This window comes from Amphibalanus amphitrite, unplaced genomic scaffold, assembly GCF_019059575.1.
Source record: "Amphibalanus amphitrite isolate SeventyFive unplaced genomic scaffold, NRLGWU_Aamphi_draft 000626F_arrow, whole genome shotgun sequence".
Taxonomy (NCBI): domain Eukaryota; kingdom Metazoa; phylum Arthropoda; class Thecostraca; order Balanomorpha; family Balanidae; genus Amphibalanus; species Amphibalanus amphitrite.
The window spans coordinates 240450-260544 of record NW_024882120.1 but is presented as its reverse complement, the minus strand read 5'-3'; the positions used below and the strand labels follow the sequence as shown (position 1 = coordinate 260544).

At 49.1% G+C, this 20095-nt stretch overlaps 1 long non-coding RNA gene across 1 annotated transcript; it reads left to right on the top strand.

The window, feature by feature from the left end:
- The first annotated feature begins 1163 nt into the window (after positions 1-1163).
- Positions 1164-11605, top strand: LOC122363539. Its single transcript, XR_006253387.1, has 3 exons — positions 1164-1200; positions 9235-9417; positions 11444-11605. It is a non-coding gene; the product is annotated as an uncharacterized LOC122363539 (long non-coding RNA).
- The last annotated feature ends 8490 nt before the right edge of the window (positions 11606-20095 follow it).

The window sequence follows — 20095 nt, the reverse complement described above, 5'->3', positions numbered from 1 at the left end:
GCTTTGGTATGGGAGGGCAATTTATGTAGTTGTCACGCGACAGATGATATTTCGGGCTGAAAGAAAGTGGCAAATATGACGAAATGCTACTTTGAACTGAGACGTGTTCTGCACTTATACTAACTTGCGAACCGATTGAGAAAGAGCAGTGTTCGAAATATATCGCTTTTGTATTGTATTTTTTTGCCATTACAGTTTACTTAAAGGATTGAGGATAAGGTCAAATGACTCATACAGTATTAACAATGATTTTTCTCATAACGCTAAACTTAATCAAAGTTCAGCATTTTAGTGTTTAAATTTAGTGTTTCAGCAAGGAAGACACCTTTACGGCACGACTGCTCGATCTGGTGACGGAGGCTGCCGCCCATGCAGTAAATCGTGTAAACGAGGCGGCAGAAGCGCGGATGGTGGCTCTGGAGAATGAGCTGACAACCACCAAAACCAGACTGGAGCAGGCGGAACGGCGCATCGAGGAAGCGGACGCGTACAGCCGACGTAACTGCCTCATCATCAGCGGCATCCCGGAGGCACCCGACGAGGCAACTGACCGTCTGGTCTTAGACGTCGGACGGGCGGCTGGAATTGAAATGACAGCGGAGTGTCTCGACACGACACATCGACTGGGCCGACCGTAACCAGGCAAGACGAGGCCGATCATCGCGAAGTTTGTGTCATTCAACTCGAGACAGAAACTGTTCACAAAGAGAAAGGAGCTGGCGGCAGAAAAGGTGAGAGACCATCAAATCTTAGCTCGATCTGACGTCAGCAAGACCTTCATTTCCGAGTGTCTGACGCCCAAAAACCAACATCTGCTGTACGTGGCTCGGCAACTAAAGCAGAGAAAACTGCTCTGGGCGGCGTACACCACAAACGGCAACGTAACAGTAAAGAAGACAGAGCGGGAGGCTGCAAGCCAGATATCAGATATAACAGACCTAGAGGCAATCGTGGGATCCTGAATGGGATCCCACGAATGGGATCCGTCCGGCGCGCTGGCTGAATTCCGACCACGCCGGACGGCGGCTGGTGTGACCGGTCCGGCGCAGCGGGGTGCCGACCCATCGGCCGGGCGAGGACCGACGCCGTCAACGCCTGGGTGACGGAGCGCCGCCGCGGTCACCCCAACCGGGGGGACCGGCCGCAGAACTGATCTCACCCCAGGAAGCGAGTCATTGTGTGCGCCCGGCTCGCCACCAGGTAACCCCGTCCCGACCACCCACGGTCCAGCGCGGGAGGAGGGGGAGGGGATGGTCAGGACAGGGACTTCAGGCCCTACCGTTCCCGGGCGGCAGATATCAATCGATTTCTGGGCGAGACTGGAATGTGTTTGCGTCTCACGTGACTTACCATACTAGGGTGTACAGTTTCCACGGATCTGGATATTTTTCCTCGAAGTGTTTCATGTGCAACATGTGCCTTATACTTTTGCTTGTTTTAAGTGTCACCATGGACACTATTAAGGTTCAGATGTGCATTTAGGTTATGATAAACTGGTCCCATGCTCATTTTAGCTGATAGAGGAATCATTGTTTTGCTCTTGTTTATTGCATTGGGCCAAAACTAAGCCAAAGCTGATATTGCTAGATGGTACTTTGAGTGCCAAGGTATTAGTAGACTTGTATCACCCGCCGCCAGCTGAAGCGCCTTCCCCGCACCCACAGTGCCAACAATCATTGACACGCTTCCAAACAAACAAGTCAACATCTCTGCGATCAATATCAACTCCATCACAGCCCCTGAGAGACTGCAGGAACTTCAATATTTTGTCGATTCAAATAACATAAGTATACCTTCACCATCAGAAACTAAACTCGACGACACCATTCACCCCAGTCTTTACTCTCTCTCAGGCTTTCATGCACCAATGCTGAAAAATAGAACAAGGAAAGGTGGTGGAGTAGCGATATATGTTAGAAACACACTTCCGTTTCTACAGATATCTTCTCTCGAAAGTGACACGTTTGAGACCATATGGGTAAGAATCAAAGTATATAGCAAGTCTATTCTCTGTTCAGTATACTTCCCGCCGCATGCTTCTACTGACCAGCAATCCCAATTTCTAGAATATTTATCCGACAGCGCTCCAAAAGCTCAAAAATTTGGTCCCGATCTAATAGTCTTCGTGGGTGATTTTAATGCTGGAAACTGTTGTTGGGTAGCTCCGGCCATGCAGACGTCATTTCAACTAGGTCCATGAAGGGCGCGGCGCGGCGCGAGATTCACGCCAGGCGTGTTGCCCAGTGCCTACCAGCCAGCTCCACCACAGGGGCCGTGGTGGAGGCCGTGCACGTGACCTCGAGTGACGCGACGTGTGGGGCTGCCGCCGAGGACTGCCGGAAGATCCTGTCGGCTTTCCTCCGGCGGCAGTTGGCCCCTCCCCGGGGCTGGGGATCCCTCCCCCGATGTAGTCGTGGTGTCGTTCGGGGGAACGCCCTCGCCCCCTAGGCAACACCACACTGTGCTTAAACCGATCCCCCCCCCCCCCCCCCAATAGCCGAGGCGGTGGCCGAGAATGTCAGATGGCTGATAACGTGCCTGCTGATGTTCGGCGCCCCGGAGGCCACCGTCGTTCTCATGGCGGTGGTCCCGTGGGCCCAGCTGTCGGACGTCGACCTCTCGGTGTTTTGGCAGCTAACCGACGCCACGCAAGGCGTACCCTTATGACTTTGCTTCTTGGCATGATGCTTAATCTACAGGGCGAGTGTAGTGAGTTTGCAAAGTCTAATACTGAGTGAGAGTTTGCCGTGCAAAGCGTAATTTACACTCATTCTAATTGTCATCCTAACTTAATCCTGCATCTACTAAACCCCGCTGAATCTCTGGGCATGGCTTTGACTCACTCACAGATGCATTCTAATTTCTTCTTAACACGGCTCATAGAAAGCATCATTCGCAGTCATTCTAATCCCACCATGGGAACTCCCACCTGAAGTCCTCATATTCTCTCCATAAGCTCGTCTTTGCCACAAACTGGATTCACGATGCATCTCTGGACCCTGGGCCCATATTCCTTGCACTCTGCGCATGTCTGAAGCTTCTTGTTTCATAACAAAAAGACGCATATTGAGGCACAATGCAGCATATTTTAATAAATCCAACCGTTTTCAAAGACCTCTCGTCTTCATCATCAGGGATTAAAATACACAGTCTTGTTTTACCTGTTCTTGTTCTTCTTATTTATCTTTTCAGCGGATGGTGCTACTATGGGGAAATTCAAGTCATTCACTACATACGCTATCACGCTTTTCAATGAGACTCCGCAGAGAAATGGGCCAAATGTAGTGTTATTTGTTTACTGGGGCTTTAGGGCGCGCCCACTTCAGCGAATCAGCCAGAAAATCACCCGAATAGCCACGAACGGCATAAAAACACAGCTCGGAGTGTGCCACGTGCGCTTTATTTCCGTCGCTGACTATAAATTCATGCTGCTAGCGTTGGGAATGAAAGCGGCGAACAGCCAGAATGCTTGCATGTACTGCGAGCAAATATCGGTGCAGTACTACCGTGGTGGTCTGAAGTGGCGAACAAGGGGCAGTCCAAGGAGTCCCGGCTTCAAAAAAAAAATGATTCGTTGCTTTTTTTTTGCTGAAAGACACCTCAATAGGGTTGGGACCTATCTGCATGCTCTGTATGTTTTGGTAAAATAAAAAAGCTCAGAATTTTTAATGATTTAATTTAAAATCACTTTGTTAAAAAAATGCCTAGTTAGTTCAGAAATTAATTATTTGTGGCTGAAAACAACTTGCTTCTGATTGGTCGGGCTAATCATGACGTCACATGTAGGTATATAACTGTCTGTATATTTGGCGCAGTTGAGACATACATTTTCTATGTATTTTCCTATGGTAAATCGGAGTGATTGGTCGTGTTTTCAGTGTCTCTTTATTTTGCGCTGGTATTGCGTGGCTAAGAAGTTTTATCAACAATGGCATATACTAAAATGTTCCTTTAATAATGGAGCTTCAATATCTGTGAGTTTTAATGGCAAGCGAAAACTGATTTCGCTGTTATTTTATCTGGAAATTACTCATTTTTTTAGGTCAATATTCAAAATATTTTACGAGAACAAGTTGACACTTTTCTTGATTTTTGCACTCAAATCGCGTGCGATTCAACTGTATTGGAACTTGCAAAGAAGCTTGGTGATTAATTAACTGTGTTGTTATGGCACTGTTTGCAAAGCATGGATAACGAAACTCTACCAAAGACTTAGCTACATAGCAATGCCTCAAGTAATACGCAGGAGGGACAGAATTCAGAGTCCGATCGAGAAGAATCGGTGCAAATGCTACGAAGACCAGGCAGCTCTGATACAATAGCTAGTCGTCTCACTACTCTCACTCCATTAGACCAGCTGATTCCTGACAGCACCGACTCGGATGCAAAGATGGAGCTCATCTTCCAAGCCAGAAACCAGTTCTTTGATGGAAGATGTGATGCTACCTCTGTCTCTGCTTTGTTGGCCACTTTGGACGGGGCGGAGCTCCGCTCCTTGCGTGATGCGGTTATTCGCCTGTCATCCTATGTATCCTATGTATCCTATGTACATGTTTGTATGTCCTATGTATGTTTGTTTTAAAAACGTTGCAGCGGCGCTGGGAACTGCAGTCTTAGATCTGGGTATGTTTGGCATCTGCAACTCTTCATATACACATTAACCCTATTTCGGACGGGGAGACCTTTCAGGATTTTCTTGTACAATTGCCAAACGCCGCGAGACATTCAGCTCCTATTTGGTGACTTTTCCTAAATGCTCATTGCGCACATCCCAGCAAAAAAAAAAAAAATGCCGGGTCAGGTCAGGTCAGGTAACCAGAGCGGGTTTGTTGACCCCACCTCAGAAAAGTTTGCAAACACGTCAGAGCTTGAGTTTTTCACGAAGTTATTTCCTCTCATCAAGTCTTCAAAACAGTACCTGCAGTATGCGTCGTTTGTATATCTCAGAATTGTTTATCTGTGACCTGAGGTTAGGTCAGAGTCGTGACCTTTACATTGCAAGGCTATGGAAAAGTATTGAAATGCGACCTGCACCTCGAGTAAACGAGTCAAAACCACCCAATTCTTTAAGAATTATGACAAATTATCTTATCTGTAATGATCCAAGTGCCATTTACTGACAGGGACACCGGAGAGGGTTATCTGAGCCGAGATCATGTGAGGTGATATCTACCATACATCAATGCTCACAATACTTACAATATTGACAATGCTTTTGCTTACAACACTTACAATACTTACGATGAGACCAGCAAGCACTCTGCCGTTACAGTTCTAACTTCTGCTTCGAAAAACGACGTTACACACATTCGCTGCCAGCATAACATGTATTGTTTGACAGTAACAAAATACAATTGACATCTGAACCCCAAACGGACCGCCATCCACTCAAATTTTATAACCCTGACCGGTCAGGGGGCGAATGGAGGTCATTTCCTGGGCATTACACTCAGCCCTTGCACAAAATATCTCACCTCACAGTGATCATTACAACAATAGCACCGACTTGATAGTGGATTTCAAAGTACTTGCATCAGCTCTTCCTGCTATTGCAGACGATCATCTCCTCAGGGTAATGTTGTTCGGGACATGAACGAAGATCGTTTTCGGAGTTTCATAAGTGCTACTGCAACAGCCTGGCACAAAACAGGACTTGTACGCTCTTCTCTGCACTTTGCCCTTCAGTATATCACAAAAGAATTGTTTAGAATCCATCTTACGCTTCTTTCACAGTCTCCCTTGCCACCGTAGGGCGTAGATAGATTGCTGTTGCTGGTAAGTTAAGGCACGGTAGATAGAAATTACCTCGGTTCTCAACGCCTTAAGTTATTTTCATAAAAAAGAACAAATAAATGATCAATAAGATGACAGGAATGTAAACATTTTAATCGTAAAGTAGTCCAAATATTGGAATGAGCTTTTGCTTTTCAGCATCCTCCGATTCATCATCTTTATCATTTGCAAATTCGAGGTACATAAAATGTTTATCACGCGCTCATGTTAAGTGGGAATATAGTACACGGCAGACACATCAATTTTTGACACTGAACATTTCATCCGTAAATGTTTTAGCATAATTTAAAGTTAAAAACAGCGCGAATGGCAGAGTGAAGCAAACAACATCTTTCACCCATTGATATAACATGTAATCTGTGGTGCGCCAGATGCGCCATTATTTGTCAACCGCAGAAGGTGACATGTGACGTAACAGCATCAAGAGCATCTTTTTTCAAGAACTTTTCAAAACAAGTTTCCTATCTTTCTTCCCCCATTTCTCTCAGCTTATTGATTTTATGAGGCAATGGTATGCACCATAAATTCTGTGAAAATAGTTTGATCATTTTCATGCATTCTTAAAAAATCGAGTTCCCAACCCCATTGACACACTTCATCTGTTTTCTGAGTTACGGATAAACTTTTCGTTCTTGTGGTAAAGCAGGAAGTCGGTGATAATCGAGTCTGTGTTCGATGCGGAGCCGTGCGGTGTGGGGGTCAATGGACACCTATCAACTAATGAACAGAAGGCGCTAAAGTTTTCGAGCCTCAGTATCCGTGACGAGCTCGCCGTCCTCGAGCTACTCTGTTCACGGCCACTAGGCTTTCTCCCCGCCGCAAAGGTGTTCAACTTCTCAAACTGCAGCTTAGGTGTGCCTGTGTCAAGCACAAAGCGCGTAGGTATTCGGAAAGTGAAATGATAATGGCCCTAGTTCTCCAATACCAACGAGCAAGATCCTACCGTCACCCGCGATCTATCTTTTCCCACCTCACCCTCACCCACTGCGAAAGAGGATCAAGCACATCCAGATGCTATCTGGATGTCAGGACGTCGTCATCGACATTCTCGAAAAATAGCCGAAAAAGATGACGGACGCAGACAGCTGGTCGTTCAGTCAATGGACGAGATGACCGTAAAATACTGGTGTACCACAGAGGTGAAGATTATGTTGAAGGATTCGAGAACATGGGAGAGATGGGAAATGACAGTACGAGTGGCGGACCGTGCTCTCGTGCTCCCAGCACACGGAGTAAAACAAGCTTGGAAACAGCCGATCGGCTTCTTTTACAGCGCTGGGCCGACGCCGGCGTCAGTTTTGGAAGATCTGGTGAAGAGCGCGGTAAGAAAGCTGAGAAATGCGCAGTCAATAAAAATGATGCAACATTTTGCGACATGGGGAAACCCAATCAGGACCTGCTGAAAAGACTGGGTGTAAGCGTGGAGGGCCCTCTGTTCTCTGTAGAGGATTGGGAGGTAGTGGCGATGTGCGACGTCCCACACCTCTTCAAGTGCGTGAGAAATGCTCTGTGCAAATATGACGTCAACCTCAGTGGCGCCAAAGCGTCATGGCAGCATCTCCGTCGTTTCTATGCTGAGGACGTCAAGGGTACAATAAAGACAGCGCCCAGTCTAAGAAAAAGCCACATACAGCTTGAGGCGTTCTTGAAAGTGAAAGTCAAGTCCGCCGCCAAGGTACCGCACCGACCTGTCTCCGTAGGCATCCATCTGCTCTGCAACTTGGTGTGTATTCGTGCATATGTGAAGCTGATAAAGTCTCGTTCATCCTCCTAGTTTGAAGATTGGTTTTATTTTCCAGCACGGAGACTTGTCTGGAAGAAGAGTTGTTTCCTTTAACTTTTCATATCATTACCTTTTCTGGCGCCATTACTCCGGGGACAACTTTCCATTTGACATCCACGAGACGAAAACTCCTTCCGACTGCACGAACCTATTCCTCCCAGACGAAGTGGTGGACAAGATAGGCAGTCCAGGAGATTAGATTAGAAGCAGGGTTGTGCTCGACTAAAAAAAAAAATTGCCGACTCGACTCATCATTCAACTTCAGGAAGACCTGACTCAACTCTGACTCAAACAAAGAGCTGATTTTTTCCTTTGACTCGACTCATGACTCAAGCGGATCAATGAAAATATGAGTCGACTCGACTCAAATTTGACTCAAAGTGTACGTTTGAAAAATGAGTTGATTTAACCCGACTCAAATGTTTTGTTGAGTCAACTGTGAACTGAGTCGACTTAAAATTGACTCAAAGATAAAAAAGTTGTTGAGCGGGGGGGGGGGGGAAAAATCAGGCAGCAGGGCCAGGGCTAAATTGTTAAGCGGGGGGAGTAAAAAGCTTATATCAATTTTGAAACTCAATTTCAGTCTTTAAGTGCTAAAATATCACCTGTACTCAAAGAGGTATTGCCTACAAAAAGCATTTAACATTCATAAAACAGCAAGGACAAAATAACTTGAATTACTGAAATGTGTTTATGAAGACATGACAGTTACCAGTAATCAAATTTACATTTCACAGGTGTTCTACTATTCCACATCCCTAAAATGTTGCAGGTACCCACCAACCAAATGTTTGAAATATAGATGGCGACAACACAAAAACTACAGATTCGGCTTGGATTCGGCCATGAGGAGGCGAGATCGACATCTGTCTCCAAACACAAGAGCTCTGTTCGCCCCCCGTTTATTTATCAGCAGGCTGCGAGCATGCTGCTACTTCTTGGCTCCTCATTGGTCGAATTCAAGTGGTCTATTCGTTAGACCAATGAGAGGCCAAGCGCCAGCAATAACTTCCTTATATGGGGAAAACCGACAGCAAGCTGATATAAAAACAGCGACCGAACAGGGCCAAGGCTATCAAGGATTTCGAAACAGATGCGCCACAACAGAGGCTTTTAACCAGCTGATTAGATTGCTGCAAAAAAAAGTTTTTGACTGTGGCACAGCATATTTACGTCTGGACAACGAGTTGCGGAGAAAAGTGCTGATTTTGTCGCAGTTTTAGGAGCCGAAGTTAGGCTGGATTTTTAGGTTACTTTTTCGTTCCGATTCATGTATTTCATAGTGTTTGGTTTTTTGAATATTTTACTTCTTTCGGATAAATATTACTTGCCGTACAACTTTTGTTAAAACGTTTTATTTTTATAAGCCGACCGTAAGAGTCCTAAAAATACATCAGCACTATAATCATTGTAAACAAACAAATGGAGCACCACTTGGCTCTGTTCCAAGGCCCTTTTCAGGTTTATTTAATGGTTTCCGTACTCTTGTACGTCGTTTTGTTAGATGTTTTGAATCCCTTAAGATTGACTTATATCATTTTTGAGAAGCATGGTGACTGAAAACAATCCCATGCATCCAGGAGGCTGACAGAGGTCCTGCCTGAGTCAGAGCAACGCAAAACCTATTTGTTGTTCAGTGGCCTTGAATTTTATTTCAGTGAGCCGGACCACCGCTCGGCGTTCGCCGCTACGCCACCGGCGCGAGTCCTCTGAAGAACGGCACCACCAGCGGGTATGGTCAAGACAGCATGATGCTCGCACACAGCGCTCACCGCCACGCCACGATCGGCGTGAAGCTTCGGGGGAGTCAGGACGTCGATCCGGAGGAGGAAATGAACTGGGTAAATGTTGGGATGTACAGCCCTCTGCAGACTGCGTGGTAGGTATTCTTTTTTCGCCAAAACCGATGATAACTCAAAGGCTAAGTTATCAGTCGGTCGGATCTCATTGCATATAGATGCGCCATGCTCCACTCCTTCGATTGGGTCTATCACGGAACAAAGTATACGCCTGGTGTAGCAACAAAATGCAGAAGTTCGTTTTGGGGGCGGATATAAACTTTTGTGTGTTGTTGCCAAACTAGATGGAAAATGTATACCAAAATAAGCCCAATATAAGGTGCGGAGTCTCGTGCGTCTTGCTGTTACGATGTCCGAGTGACCGTTAGCATAGTATTGGCGTTATTCTCGGTTTTGTCGAAAAAAGAATACCTACCACGCAGTTTGCAGAGGGCTGTACGTTGCGCATCGGGGGCCGCGCCGCAGAGCGGAGCCGGTGACGTCACGGGCAGTGACGTCCCGGCTGACCCGGGCTGGGTCAGGGCGCCGGCCGGCCGGCCGGCGGGCCAGCGGGCAGTGGCGACCGGAGCGCGGTGCCGGGCGGTCGCCGGCGCCGGAGTGTGGTGACGAGTGCCGCCGACGCTGCTGGGTGTGACTGTGAATACACCTGCCTACCACGAGACTGCTGGCGTGTCAGCTAACACTGGCGCGGTCGGTAGGACCCCCGTTCGGGCCGTGAGTTCCTCATCCCGACTGCCGGACACTCGTCAGCCTTGGCAACATACATGGACGTGTCGCTCGCACTGGGCGGGCACACCCTGGCCATCAACTACCCAGGCCCGGGGTACGAGAACCCAACCCAGCAGACCGCCATCTATGATTTCCTCTCGGTTCACACCGACGACCAGGAGAACCTTGGGGCGGTCGGTGCTGCAAAGCGGCCATAACTGACCTCGTTGGGAATCTCCTGGGGGGAGGTTTCTACTGGTCCCTCAACTACCGGGGCAACGTGAGGGAGGCTCAGTCCCTCCCCCACCCTGCCGACGCACCGATCTCGCGTGTCTCGGTCGTGGCGATCGACTCCTGGGGAGAAATCCACGCACCTCACAGTGGATACGTGACATGGAATGAGCTCTCGTGGCGGCGTATGTCAACAGCTCGCCGCCCGTTCGAGGCCCGGATAGACCCTGGGTGGACGCACGAGTCCTTCGGGAACTTCGAGAGAGTTATACACGATCTTGGCTTCCTCCGAGTCACCGACGACGTCTTCGGAGGCCACGACGAGGGCGATCAGACACGGTGTGCGCCCTACCGGACGTCATACGCGCCACGACCTGAGAATCGACGGTGGGTGGTTCCGTTCACAGGGGAGGATCACCCATGGCTGACCATGGCAGCAGTCTGGGGATCAGCCCGCAGGGGGGAACTCAACAACGAGTGGCGTGCAAGGGCCACCCCCCCCCCCCCCGCTTCTCAGGGAGTACGCGGAAGGGGTGGTGCTCACTCCAACGATCAACGACCATCTTCGCCCATACCTTTCTCATGATGCACGACCACGGTGGCAGTTCACCTTCCTCGCAATGCGCGCAACGAACGCGGCGCGAGTTGAGGACCTGAAGGCTCCCCTCCCACAGTTCCCGGTCCTGGTGGTTCCATCGGTACCGGACGTGTCGGGAAGTGGCGATGCCCCAGACAACGAGAATGTAACATAAATATTGTTATATTATATCTTACATGCACAAACAGACCTTTTGACGAAATTCAATTACCATTGGAAGGCATTATATTGCCATTTAAAATGTGTTGTATGTGGGATACAGCCGTTCCTTGCTGCTAACTGCTGCTGTGCTTTGATAACCTAGCGACCTGATACTTGACCAGACCCAAAAAATGTGCTTCGGTCATTATTTTTTACGCTCTTTCGAATTCCGCTTACCGCGTGTCGCTACGTGGCCCAGGGGCAGTTAGACGGGGGGGGGGGTTGACACCCCCCGGCCCGGGCGCGGAAGTCGCGGAGCACCGGCCCGGCGCGGGTTAACATATAATGCGAACGGTTGTTTCCTACGATGAAGGCCGTTCCAATTTGCAGCAGGGACGGTCGTGGTTCGACTGCTCCACCAGGTGCTGGAGAATCAAAGACTGATTCTCCAGCGCCTGGATGGTAACAGCCTCAGCGAGGAGGACGGAGCTGGGGAGCAGCTCGTCCGATCTCCTGTCAGCTCTCCAGAAGAGCTAGAGCTCCTCGAAGAGGCTCTCTACCAACCGGAAGAACGCAAGAGGCTGGTAAGCATCATCATGCCTTGACCCTTGACCTAGTCAGTGTAGTTATAAGCGATATGCTACGTGCCTCACTAGTTTCGAATGCAAAGTTTACATACACGTTCACACATAATAGTGGTAAATTGCTACGTTTCAAGACTGATTGATGATTGTGGTGTCATGACGGTTACTTCCGTTGATTTGGGGTGTTATAATGTCATCGATACATATTGATTTTAAGTTCCGAAGGGCTTTTCGTAAAACTACATCAATTTCTGGACGCCGTCGAATTTGGTAACAGATTTGTTCTGCAAGATGCAATATTGTACGCTTCAGATAGATAATATCTCTCTAAAACATAATTTCTTCCAGACATATTATGTGTTATCAAATACGTTTTCGAAAGACAACCTTTACCATTAATCGACAGATTCGCTACCTGTCCGGAATCGGTGGCAAAACCGTGGGCGAGTTTGTCCGCCGAGCGCTAAGCAGTGTGCTGACCAACCAGCTGATGACTTCGAAGGTGCCTCTAGAAGCAGGGATAGCAAAGTTCTTTCTGCAGATCGTGTCTTGTCTGTCATCGCCACCGCAACAGGTAACTCACCGGCGGGGTCGCCCGGCCGGCCGCCCGCCGTGCAGTCGGGCCGGCGCTGGCGGCCGTCCCGCCGCCGCCCCTATCCGCCCGGCGTCCTCATATGAGGACGGTGTAAAAAAACGTCTATATCGTTATTGCAAACTAATGAAACTTACTTGGGTGCATCGTTCATGTGTTTCGTCCATTATTTGTGCAATAAATCATTTTTTGCGCGACTATTTGTACTAGCGAGCGTTAATGGGTTAATCATATAACTCCATAAAAGTATCATCGGTGCCTCAAAGCCTTCAAAACGGTCTCGCTAGCCTGATGCCACACGGCGTGCCCGTTAACATTCGCCGCACGCTCACTGGAAAGCTTGGGCGACGCGTCCGCCCCCTGGCTCACGATATTGATCCCGCTAGATGGCAGGCCTATCTCCACCGGCACCGCTGGTCGAGAACAATGCGAAGAGCCCTATCCAGTAATTACTTCATCCATCCAGTCAGTGGCGCAGCCAGGGGGGGTCAGAGGGTCAGCTGACCCCCCCGAAATTTCTGTCAGGGGCCCGCTCGAGAGAGAGAGAGAGAGAGAGAGAGAGAGAGAGAGAGAGAGAGAGAGAGAGAGAGAGAGAGGGAGGGAGGGAGGGAGGAGAGAGGTCCTAATCTAATCGGACGAGCCCGCTTCGAGAAATGCCTACTGGGGCACCACGGGTGAGGGGCCGGCCTGGGGCCCCAGGTAGACGGGGCCCGGGCCCCCGGGAGAACGGGCCCGGGCCCCCTGGGTGGATGGGGCCCGGGCCCCCGTGGATGGGTCCGGGCCCCCGGGAGAAGGGACCCAAGGCCCCGGACCCCCGGTTGGATGGGGCCCGGGCCCCCGGGAGAACGGGCCCGGGCCCCTGGGAGAACGGGCCCGGGACCCCGTGGATCGGTCCGGGCCCCCGGGAGAACGGGCCCGGGCCTCCCAGATAACGGGCCCGGGCCTCCCGGAGAACGGGCCCGGGCCCCCGGGAGAACTGGCCCGGGCCCCTGGGAGAACGGGCCTGGGCCCCCGGACAACGGGCCCGGGCCCCCTAGATGGATGGGACCCGAGACCCCGTAGATGGGTCCGGGCCCCGGGAGAACGGGCCCCGGGCCCCGGGTGGACGGGGCCCGGACCCCCGGGTGGATGGGGCCCGCGCCCCCGGGAGAAACGGGCCCGGGCCCCCGGATGGATGGGGCCCGGGCTCCCTGGTGGACGGGCCCCGGAGCCCCGGGTGGACGGGGCCCGGGTCCCCGTGTGGATAGGGCCCACGCCCCTGTGTGGATAGGGCCCGGGCCCCCGGGTGAATGGGGCCCGCTAGGGTGACCCGCTTGCTCCGCAACGCGAATAAGGGGTATTTTCGATCGGTGGGCGTTTGGTTGGTCTTGTGTCCGTGGGTTACGTATCCATTTCGGTCGATTGCTTTTTGACGGCTAAGCATTTTGGTTTGGGAAAAATATCCATCGCAACGAGGTGCTCGTGTCTGATAAGCATGCGTTCTAGTCACTTCTACTATAGAACATGTCATGTGTAGTAGGGTGGTAGGCAAAATATCAACTTAGTAATTTTTGTCAGGCCAGGTGATAATTTTGTTCCTTTCCCTAACGTGAGTGTGTCACAGAAATTTCACTGCGATATTCAGTTGTTTACCCCTGCCGCATCGACCTTTTCGGTACGCATCGAACCTTGGCTGAAGTCTTCCCTGAATGAGGGTTTCCTTTCTCAACAGCAGCACAAAAGGCTACCATAACCGTTTATATTCACGTTCTAGGTTCAAGAGTACCTCAATGATGTTGCTGTCGCGGACTCTGCCGCTACCGCCGAGCCGCGCCGGTACAGTAGGTCTATTAAAAAAGTCCCCAGCACCAGTGGGCGCTGCCTCCGCTGAGCCGAACCCCCGTCTGCCTGTCCCATATCGCGCCGGGCTCAGGTCAGATAGGGTCAGCGGGACCGCTCGGTCCGGCCCGCGGGCGGTGGACGGGCGGCCGGTAACGCTTTTCGCCAGCCAGCTGTAGAATCCAACAAACGGGACGGCCGCCGCTCAGCGCAGTGAAACCGGTGAAGAATGGTAGTAGATGTTCATGGCCACAATGATTATGAGAAAGTCATTGTTAGCCCGTGCCCCACAGGAATGCCTATTGTTGGAGGGAACATGGGGATTGAGCATCATTCTTATAACTCAGCTTTCACTTTGGGCATATAAGTGGCATTCGAAGTAGCGTCAAAAGTAGCAAAAAGAAGAAGAAATATACTTAAGCCAATTTTAGATCGGGTTAGTGCCAGAGGTCATGTCACCAGAGGTCATCGGTGGTAAAATTTTGTTTGGACAGGGTGCGTTGCGCGCACCGGTGCATTGGGTTTCCAGTTTCCATGGAAACATCAACAGACTCGGGAGCTCGCAACGCTAGCGTGGAGCCGAATTCATATCAACCGCCGCAACAATGCAGCAGCGCAGCGCAGCGTGCTGCAGCGCGGGGCCGTGAAACACCGCCCAGGGCTATCCATGTGTCAGGGCAATCCAACCCACGTGATGGGCTCGGCCCCAGCGGAGCATGAGGTCCAGGACTCCCGCCCAGGCCCCCTGTCTCCCCCTAATTCCTGTCATCCTTCCCACTCTGAAATCGACCGAGCATAACCTAACACAACAATCAGCTCGTTTACCGCTATGTCTGAATAATATTGTGAGATTTAATAAAGGCGAACGGCTTAGCACGTAAATAACAGCAACTGCCACCATCGGTATTAGGAGAAAACCAATTGCTTTTCCACAAACACTTAAAAGTTTTTAGCTTAAAACTTGCTTGAAATTAATTTTACCAGCCTCGTGTTCCTCTTATCAAAAAACGCTTCGAATGAATCAAAAGCTGATCTTTAAAGGTCATTTGAAGAAAAAAATTGGCCTATGTTCAAAGACATGACCTGACCACAAATGGTCATGATGCATAGCAGGATATTAGATCCATATCGTGGAACTTTACAAACACTTTAGATGATTTCATAACTTAAGCATGTCTATCAAAATAATTATGACATGTATAAGCTGGGTGTGTGATCATGCTTACTAGTATGTTTAACGCAACTGATAATGTTCTGTTGGCCACAATTTCCATATTAAATTTATTCTCCCGGATTCCATATTTTTATTAACCCGCGCCCAGATGGGGTCTGCCGAGCAACGCGGTCTGATGGGGGGGGGGCATTTTGGCCCCCCCTCAGATCTCGAGAACCACGCAATATAGCGACAAGCGGTAAACGGTGTTGGATAGCCCCAACGGGGAACTACCTTGTGACCCAATTTCATTGACCTCGGTCAAACCGATGACGTCACAGGTCAGGTCAAAGGTCGAATTTTCACCGTTTACAGGCATTTCAAGAAATGCGTTGTAAAATCGAGTAAAATGCATTTCATTGAAAATCATCGGTGGAGAAATGTTCTTCAAACACATATTTTGCTATTTGAGGTCACTGATACCAGGTCAGGTCACAGAGGTCAGGTCACTGGGGGGGGGGGGGGGGGCACAATATGAAAGTGTCGTGTGATACATGTTTTATGGTCCATTTTACATGACAAATGCGATTATGTGGGTCAGACAGACTTTAGGGCCGGCTTAGGTCACGTTTTGGTCAAGGTCAGGTCAAGGTCAGGTCAAGGTCAGGTCAAATTAGGTCAAATTTCAAAGTTGATATTTTTTGCATAAAATGGGTATCGATTCGATGCAGCTCGTCACGGGGAGTTCAATGGTGGTCTCCGTTTTGCGCTACCAGGTCTAGAATTGCTAAAAATTGAGTTCAAAAATTTGACGTCATCAATTTTTAACAGTTTTTTTTGCTATAACTTGGCCAAAAAAAGAGGTATCGATCTAAAATTTGGTATGTATATCGAAGAGCGTAGGGACTATCACATATATTCCGGTTTTTTCGAAATTCGAAAAAAAATTGGAAATTTTTTGAGTTTTTCTAAAAAAATCATTTTTTTTTATTTTTGGGGTCAAAATCCCAAAATTTCAAAAATCCGAGATAGCAGTTTTGTAGCGCCGTCTTTTCTCTACACAACCACATAAAGAACTTTAAAATTGCTTGTTAACTGTAGAATTGGTGAGCGTTTCAAGATGTCATGTTTTTTGCTCATCTTTGCTCGAACATTACCTCAGTTTGACCTCAATAACTCCTGACCTGAGGTGACCTGTGACTTGAAATTTTGTGTGAAGGTGTTAAATTGATGCCCGGTAAGGTACCCAAAATTTGGCGGCGCGTTTTTTCGCTATTTAAGAAAAACCACAGGAGGGGCCAAAGTGGCCCCCCCCCCATCAGGGCGCGGGTTAATGACACCTTGAGGATGTCGAGAAAAAATCGCTTAGGAGATTCAACAGCCTGAGATGCATTCAGTATAAGGAAGGGTCAAGGGTGCTAGATCCCTTCCGTCCTCGCTATCCTCAGGAAAAAACAATCCGCATCGCCCCTAGTCTTCATGCTTCCCTCTCTGGACTGGAGGTCACCCCACCAGCCAACCTGTAGTTGATGTCGGATCCATTCCAGGACACATAATCCTCTTCGGGTGACCGTTTGGGAGACGGCTGGACCGTCCCGACAGGGCAATCGTCCCACGGGAACAGTCTCGCTTCCGCAGATCACTGTCGCTGGCTCGCACAACCCAATTACTACACCATAGCATAGTTATGTCATAGCTCTGCAAGGGCCTTTTCAGACCGAAAAAGATGGCTCCCAACAAAACAAACAATTTTCTCATTCAGTATTGTATCTCATCAAGCACCACATGTTTTCAGAGTGTTTGTTATGCGTTCCGTCCAAAAAAGCGCAGTTCAATTTTCTCCCCCTGACTTGAGCGATCTCAAAATTGACCCGGCCTTTCTGTCAACAATGTCAAACTTGCAAAGTAAACGTTTCAAATACATATAGTGTTGCCCATTGAAATCGCTGAAAGTTCTAAAGCGATCGGTTAGTCGGTGTATTTAGATATAATGAGCACAGGAACTTTCCTTGAGGTAAGTTCACTTGACGTGACCTGGTGTTATGACTCCCAGGTCACTTGACGTGACCTGGTGTTATGACCTTGAATTGAAAGACTTGGGCGGGAAAAATGGGTTATTTGAAATCTGAAAATGCTAGATTTTAACAATAATTGCAAACACTATCCCGGCCAAATAGTGAGTGAGAAGGGAGCGATCCCCCAGCCCCATGTTTAGCTCCCATAATTGAGCTAGCTGCTAGAGCCTCGCGGAAAAAAACGAGCGCTTGCTTCACGCAGCGACTGGTACCCCATTTTAAAATATCAGTGACCTCTTAGGGCAGGTCAAGGGCCCCAAGGCATTCGATCGGTTTTTGGTAAATAACTTCGCAAAAATGGTCGCATTATCGTCATTTCGATACAATCGTGTTTTCTGTTCTCTGACGCGTCGATTTATATGCTTTTTTGCTTAGGTGAAGCAATTTAGAATGTTTACCTGAGGTCAATGTCATGTTAGGGCAACACTGGTCACGAAGCTGTTGAAAGGAGGACATGTTGCATAACATTTGATTCGGCAAGTCTTGCAAAGTCCAAAGATGGCTGTCCCGACTGGCTAGCTCATTTTGATCGGGAGTTATTGACGAAGCACTCCTATCACCCTAGTGACGTCATAAATGACGTCACGCAAGGTGAACAATGCAAAAGTGAAGCATTAGATCTTGCCAAGAATGTATGAAGTCACGATTTGAAGTGCTTGAGGTGTAATTTTAGATCATTTCCGACGCCAAATTAACAGTTTCCATATTTCTCCATTATGCTTGACACTAAGTGCATTGCGGATTTCCATCTTTTTATAACCGACAACCGTGCAGAGGTTTACTTAACCCTCGCCGGCACAGGCCATTTTGAGTCCTTCGACGGCACAAGGGGGGGGTTGGTACGACCCCCCCCCTCGCGTTTGGCCCCTGATCGAGCTAGAGCTTCGCGGAAAAAACGAGCGTGTTGCCCGTCACGAGAGGAAGCCGATGATACCCAATTTTAAGGTCCTAGGTCATCGGGTGACCTTCCAGGTCAGGTCAATGACCCGAAAACCGGGAAAATCGGGACCTGTTAGAAAGTCGTAAAGTGTGGCTGCTAAGTGGTTTTCCGGGGTGCTGATCACGAATATCGTGTTAGTTTTGATCAGAGATGATGTCTTTAAGCATTTAGACCAGGTCGGGTCAGGTCAGGTCAGGTCAACCGGTGGGGGTTGTGACGGGTATTCGTAATACGTGTCAACCACCTCGGACAGCTTCGTAACATGTTACGAAGGCACCAAAACTACTTCGTAAATGTTCAAATGGTTGCTAAATTCGAATTCAGCTCCAAAAACCAGCCTAGAAACATGTAAAACTCGAAAAAGTGAACCGAGGTCACCCGAGGTCACCAAAGGTCAATGACCTGACCTGACCTTCAGGTGACCTTGACACCCACCCTAATGCATGGGAGCAACATCAAATCACATGTTTGAACGTTTGAAACCACGAAAAGCTTGCAAACGCGCGGCTAATGCGAGCCGACATGCACCGAACCGCGATTTCGGCCAAACATGGTCACAGAAAAGAGGTCACAGGTCAAAGGTCATTGGGGTCAGGGTCATGAAATTTTCAGGGTAGGTGTAAAATTGATCAATGCGAGGGTACTGAAAGTTTCGTCGCGATCGGCCGCTTTTTACGCGAGTTATTCGCGAAAAACCTTAGGGGGGGTTGCATCAACCCCCCCCCCCTGTGCCGGCGAGGGTTAACCCTCGCCGGACCTATTGGTTTTCTACATACGCGCCGGCCGAGGGAGGGGGGGGCGGGTACGACCCCCCCTCGCCGTTTCGCCCCAGGTGGAGCTAGCGCGTCGCGGAAAAAAAACGAGCGTGTGCGCCGTTACGAGACGCAGAGATTGGTACCCGATTTTAAGGTCCTAGGTCAACCGGTGACCTCTGAGGTCAGGTCAGGTGCCCCAAGGTACGGTTCAGATTTTGGTGAATAACTTCGCAAAAAAAAAAACGGTCGCAGAGCCGCGATTTTGGCAGCATCGTGTTCGCCTTGCTCAGGCGCGTCGAATGATATACTTTTTGTCCGGGTCGGGTCAACTTGAGGTGTTGACCTCAGGTCAAGGTCAGGTCAGCACCCTCAGGTCACGAAGCTGGTCGAAAGAGGTCATGTCGCATATCCTTCGATTCGGCAGGTCTTCCTGAGTCCATTAGTGGCTTTCCCGACTCGCAAGCTCAATTTGATCAAGAGTTATTGACAAAAAACTAATATGACCTTGATGACGTCATAAATGACGTCACGCAAGGTCAACATTGCAAAAGTGACGCATCTAACCTTGCAAGGAGTGCATCAAATCACGATTCTGTGTGCTTGAGGTAGTTGGAGATCGTTCCCGGCGCCAGAATAGCAGTTTTCATTTTTCCCCATTGACTTATACCTAATGGTGAGGTCACGAAAATGACCTGACCTCATATGAGCTTTAGAAAAAATCCGAGATATACAAGTTGTGAGATTCATAATGGATACTAGATCCTGCAAGTTTCATTTCCCTGTGACATCTCCTCTGGCAGTGAGGGCGTTGCGAAGTTGCGACATCTGAAGACCGTGCAGAGGCTCACTTATGACGCCATAGGTCAGTGACCTGACCTGACCCAAAAATGCGTTTGGTGTCAAAAGATCCGGCTTGAATCAAAGGTCAGGTATGCCAAGTTTCAGCTTTCTATCGCCAGCGTGTTCGGAGCTATCGTGAAAAAAACCCTATTGGGGGCGGCACCCGCCCCCCCCCCCCCCCTCGGCCGGCGAGGGTTAAGACGCCATGGTTAAGTGACCTGACCTGAAAACGTGGTTGATGTCAAATGATCCGGCGTGAATCAAATGCAAGGCATATGAAATGTC